The sequence below is a fragment of the Petaurus breviceps genome, unplaced genomic scaffold, assembly GCF_028583685.1.
Source record: "Petaurus breviceps papuanus isolate PSGF00001 unplaced genomic scaffold, PetGlider_PUasm1.0 224, whole genome shotgun sequence".
In the NCBI taxonomy this organism is placed as follows: Eukaryota; Metazoa; Chordata; class Mammalia; order Diprotodontia; family Petauridae; genus Petaurus; species Petaurus breviceps.
The window spans coordinates 480,240-486,239 of record NW_027185887.1 but is presented as its reverse complement, the minus strand read 5'-3'; the positions used below and the strand labels follow the sequence as shown (position 1 = coordinate 486,239).

Sequence of the window (6,000 nt, the reverse complement as noted above, 5' to 3'; positions counted from 1 at the left end):
AGATAGATAGATAGATAGATAGATAGATAGATAGATAGATAGATAGACAGATAGATAGATGATACATAGATTCATAGATAGATCGACAAATAGACAGACAGATAAATGCTAGTTGACTGACAAAGAAGTGGAATCAAGGAGGCCAATTCCTAACAAATTCCTAATCTGATTGAGAGGTGACTGGGGCCTGAAGTAAGGTGATAAGTATTTGAGTCAAGAGAAAGAAACGGAGGGACATCTAGGTGGCACAGTGAACAGAGCACTGGCCCTGGAGACAGGAGGACCTGAGTTCAAATTCAGTCTCAGACACTTAATTAATTGTATGATCTTGGGCCAGTCACTTAACCTCAACTGCTTTGCCTTCCGCCCTCCAAAAAAAAAGGGAAAGAAATGGAAAAAACGGCTATGTGGGTAAAAAAGATAAAACCTAGCAACTGACCAAATATGGTAAGGCAAAGTGAAGTGTCAAGGACTGAAAACCTGGGTGACTAGAAGATACTGAATTCAGCTTTGAACATGTTTTGAGATAGCTCTGTAATACACAGATGAAGACGTTTGACAGATAGCCTGAATCTTAGGAGACAAAAATGAGAACTACATGTGATTTGTAAGTCATCTGCCCATATTAACCCAAGAGAGTGTATGAGATCACTAAGAAAATAGAAGAACCCAGGAAACAGACCTTATTCAAATTGCATGACAGCCCCTTTTCATCTTCCATTCACAATGTCTTTGTGGATACTTTTTATCCCATTTTCTCCCTATAGCCTACTGGTGCACCATATGTTTTACTATTGCTTCTTGAGTTGTTAGTAACTCTGATTCTTCCCAGATGTGGTATTTCATGATTTGAGCCCTGTGACATCATCACTGTAGAAACATATATGATGTTAGACTTTTTTTTTTTCAGCAGCAAACAGCTTGAGATCACTGCACAACTTCCCCAAAGGAATGAAGTCACTGTTCCCAACAAATCAGTTCTAGGGCCAGATCTTCATCATCTGCAATAAATATGTAATTGCAAATACAAAGAATCAGAATCAGAGGATCCCAAAGTTGGGAAACAGTACTCATCTAGGTCCAACTTGTGCCTGAAAAAAAAATTTCCCTTTATAATATTACTGAAGAATGGTCATCCAAACTTTGCTTGATGAATTTTAGTAAGGGAAACCTACAACTACTATTGTTATTAATTAAGTCAACTCCACTGCTAGAGAGGAAGTTTTTTCCATACTTGAAATCTAAATCTGCCTCTTTGCAACTTCCAAATACTACTTCTAATTTTGCTCTTTGAGGCTAGCAGAACTAAATCCCTGGTCATATAACATCCCTTCTAGTAACTGAAGAAGTAGCACATTCACCCTAACTCTTCATAGAGTCTAAATACAAGCAGTTGCTTCAATGGATTCGCATATGTCATGGTCTTGAGGCCCCTTCACTATCCTGGTCACGTTTGTCTCAGTAGGAAGAACAATCTCTCACTAATCAGTGTCCTTTCTAAAATATGATTCCCAGAACTGAACATAATACCCCAGATGTAGTTAAATCAGGAAAAAGTACAAGGAGACCATTACCTCCCTAGTCTGTTTTGTAGGGCCAATTAAATCATAAATACTACAATTAATTTCATAGTGTCAGGTTTGTGGTTTCTTTGACTTTTTCTGATGATTATCAGGATGTTTGCTTCTTAGAACTTTGTAACTGGAAGTGCTATCTTTCCTCTGAGGAATAGAAATTAATTGATTTACTAGAAAAATTAAACATGCATACAAGCATGTAAATATAGCTTTATTAATAACTGAAGCCTTCCTATCAGCCATGTTAGGATTGTTGTATATGGAAAGCTTATTGCCCTACATAGAATTGGATAATAGCATTCATATGTAGAATTCCTCCACTTTCTGAAAAGGAAAAAGTCACAATTTCTTCTATCAGAAGACCTTTGATCCTCACTTGACAGAATGTCCATGATCATCCTCCTGGTATGAGGGAAGTAATAGTCTCCTTGTACATTTTCCCAGTTAAACTACTCAGCTAACCTCCTCCCAATTCTCATCCTCTAGTAGAAACCCTCCTCTACAAAAAAAAAAAAAAGGACAGTCAAGGGAAACAAACCAACATACTGGCCATGTCTCTGAGAGAATTTCTGGTTCTATAACTGCTAGTCCATCAGATCTTTGCCAAGAGGTGTAAAATACGTTTCACTATCAGTCTTTTGAAGTCATGATCTATACTAAATTTCTCCACATTATCTATAAGAATAGCATGAGAGACTGTGAATTGTTTTCCAACACTGTAAGAAAATCATATTGCATGGTTGATAGAGTGCTAGACTTTTTGTCAGAAAGACGTGGGTTTGTCTGAATCCTTCCTTTGACACTTAAGAGTTATTTGAGTGGGCAATTAACAAATATCTATTAAAGACAAGCTATGAGTAAACCACTTTTCAAAAATTAAGTGTTACCTTCTCTCAAGAAGTTTGTCTTCTATCAACCAAGAAATTATGTCAATAAATATACATGATATAAAAACAAGGTGAATAGTGGGTGGGATGTAGTGGTAAGGAGTAGATGAAGAGAAAAAAAGAGAATACTAGAATCTGGGGGAATCAAGGTTTATTATTTAACCTCTCTGAGTCTCAGTTTCCTCATCTATGAAATAAGGGGTTTGAACTAGGGGTTGGACCCTAAGGTCCAACTCCAACCAATCAAGAGTCAATCAAAAGCATTTATTAAGCACTTAGTACCTTCCAGGGAATCTAAATATATGATCCATTATCTATAAATACAGATCCTATATCCCCTGATCTAGCCAGCCTGGTAACTGTCAGAAAGAGAAATGGGGTTAGCCTGGAGCAATCTGATAGCTTTTTGTGATCACTATTTTCATTTCTAGATGGTCACTAAGCAGCCCTTAAGTAGCTCCAAAAATTTGTCACCCAGGTCAGCAAACTTCACTCTTCTTACCTTTTTGAAAAATCAAGACATTTTTCCTTACTTGTTCCTGTGGCATCTTTCCCATTCTTTTTACATTCCAAATCCACTTACCAGTACCCAAATACAATGTTATTTCTACTTCACCATTCAAGACCAAAAAGGACCATTGTTTCCCAACATCAATACTTTTATCTTCTTCCTGGATGTCTTTTCACACACTGCCCTTCTTTTCCTCTTCCCCCCTCCCCACCTCAATATATCAATACTGAACACACAACAAGTAAAGCTATCCCCAAAGTTATATCTTTCAGATATGTCAGATATAATTTTAATATATGCAAAAGAGAGGCCCTAATTTGGGAGATCTTCAAGGCAGCATCTTGTTCTACCAAGTCAAAGGTTTTGTTTTTGTTTTAACAATAAGGGACAAAGTAAGATCTTATAATCCTTCTGTCCATTTAGTCAGTTGTGAGATAAAAAATAATAATAATGAGGTAATGTATTTGAAAACTCTCCATGAAAACATGTCTATTCCCTTCTCATATATTTTTTTTTCAAGGATACAATGATTGCATGCCAGGAAGAAGGGAGGGGAGGAGAGAGAAGGGAGAAGAGAAGACAGAAGAGGAGAGGAGAGGAGAGGGAAAGTCAGGGAAAGGGAGGGGAGAACAGGGAATGAGAGGAGAGTAGAGGAGAATTTCACACTTCTTTTATTTACACCAATAAAATCATGTTTTCTAGGATATATTAATAGTTTCTTTAAACTGTAGGTCAAAGTGTATTGACTACATGTGCAAATATTTGGAATCACTTTTTTCTGCTAAGAGTTTATCTATGTATGCAATTATAAAATATTAAGTAAATAGCCACAAATCATGCATAGAAAGGTGAATGTAGGCTAGGAGAAAGGGATCTGAGAAGTCTAGATGGATGAATCTTTCTTTTCCTTCATTACCTCACGCAGTAACCTATTTGAGACCAGGTCCCAAATGATACAAGGAATTGGTCATTTAACCACGAACCAAAATTTAAATAGATGAACAGTTACATTTCACTTTTAACTCTACTATTAACTTTCCTTAAAAGATTGAAACAAAGGAAAGTCTTCTCCCACTAATTTGCAAGGTTTGCATTTTGTTTCTTTCATTTTAATATGCCATTGTTGAATTCAACAAAACAGATAAGCCTGAAAGCCATTTAGAGCGTGGATTGTTTTTTATACTATATTTAAGAAAAATTAAATGGCACTTTCAAGAAATTAATGACATTTTAAGAATATGGATCTGGTAAGAAATTAAATTTAGTAGAAGCACAAAATAACAATACCCATAAATGCAAAAGCATAAGTAAAATGCAAAAATATATAAAGAATGCAAAAGCCTTGGGCTAACTAACATTCAAGGCTTTCTATCCTCTGACTCCATCTCCAGACAAACTGCACATTACCCAATTTTCTCCTGCCTCTGTACATCTGGACACACCATGCTGCATTACCTAGAATAGAAGTCTCTTACATCAGCCAACTAAAACCCTTTGCTGTCTACAAGACTCAGCTCATGTGCCATCTCTTCCATGAGACATTTTTTGAATTCATCTTCTAAAATCTCTCTTATTTTACTTCTAACTTTCTTGAGTTCTGCCTTTTAGCCCTCCCAGGTCAATCTGACTTAGACTATGCAGTTAATGATAGTGTTACCGATACTACAATTAAATGTGTACATTTCTCAAGTGCACAAACAGGCTTATTGTAATCTAGTTGAAATCAACGACAGTATCATTTTACATTTGGTATCCTTAGCACTTACACATGTTTACAAATAATAAACATTTAATAAATCTCCCCTGAATTAAGAGAGTAAAACTGTGCATTTCCATAACACCCTTGATAGATGGTCTTCCAAGAGCTAAATGAACACTTTCAGTGGTGAGAAAGTCATCCCATAATAAGATCTCTTCTTGACTAGATTACAGTAATGGCATCCTAGGTGGCTTTCTTCCATAGCTTTCTTCATATTTTCATAAATCCATCCTTCATAACCCTGGCCACAGTATTTAAAGTTTTCAATAATAAAGCTATGTTAGTATGGGTTCACTGGGATCTTAAACAATGGAAATTTGGAAAATCACAAAATAATAGGATCAAAAAAACCACCCTGATATATAAAATAAAAACACCTTAGCCTGAAATTCAAGACTAAATTAAAATTGTATCTTGTTCTAGTTCCCCTGACCATCCATACCACAACTCCCTTTCTAGTTAGTATGGAAAGTTTGTAAGCAGCCAGTATACAGTAACAATAGCAAGAAGTAAGCATACAAAGGGGAACCTAGACATCACATACAGTCTGTCCCAAATATCAAAGAGACATAATATGCAAACAGCATCATGTCTTAACTAGAAATCATAACCCAAGACTATCTGCTAAATCAGGCACCATGTAATTAAGCCTTGCTGTTAAGGCCTTTTGTTCCCGTGCTATGTAAACCTGACATAAGCTCCAAACATCCATAGTAAGACCAGCACAATATCAAGTGATGTCAACAACTTTGAGATGATGTGGATTCATTAATGAACTAACCTCAAAGTGAAACCCTATAAAAATGAGACCTCAAACTCCTCTCTCTTCCCCCACCCCCACCAGCACTATTCCATCTCCATCTGGGCCCATGCTGTCAATTGTTCCCAACCCCAATCCAGTTACAGGCATGACAATCTGAGCTCTTCCCCCTTGCCCCTTCCCCTTTGCTTCCCCAACACTGCCTGTCTTCGTCCATTACCCTTTCCCCATCCTCACGCTCTCTGCCTTTATAACAACTTTTCATGTTGTTTCTCTCTGTATTTTCTGTGGGATTTGCCACTATACCCTCTATGTCTTATTAAAGTGCAATTAAAGTCTTACTCTTCACTGACATCGTGGTCTTTCTTGGTGAAGAGCCAAAGAACAACGCATGCCTGCCTTCATTTCATAATTTCATAAATTAATTAGCAATTCAAAGGCCTTCCACAATCTGGGATAATGTTATGACCATCCATATCATACTATTCTTTTTCATGTATTCTTTG

General features: G+C 36.7%; 1 protein-coding gene across 5 annotated transcripts in view; it reads right to left on the bottom strand.

Annotated features, from left to right (window-relative positions):
* The window catches only part of ZNF407 (zinc finger protein 407), a 667,606-nt gene that overhangs the window by 515,354 nt on the left and 146,252 nt on the right, over positions 1 to 6,000 (bottom strand). The gene's annotated exons all lie outside the window — the stretch shown is intronic.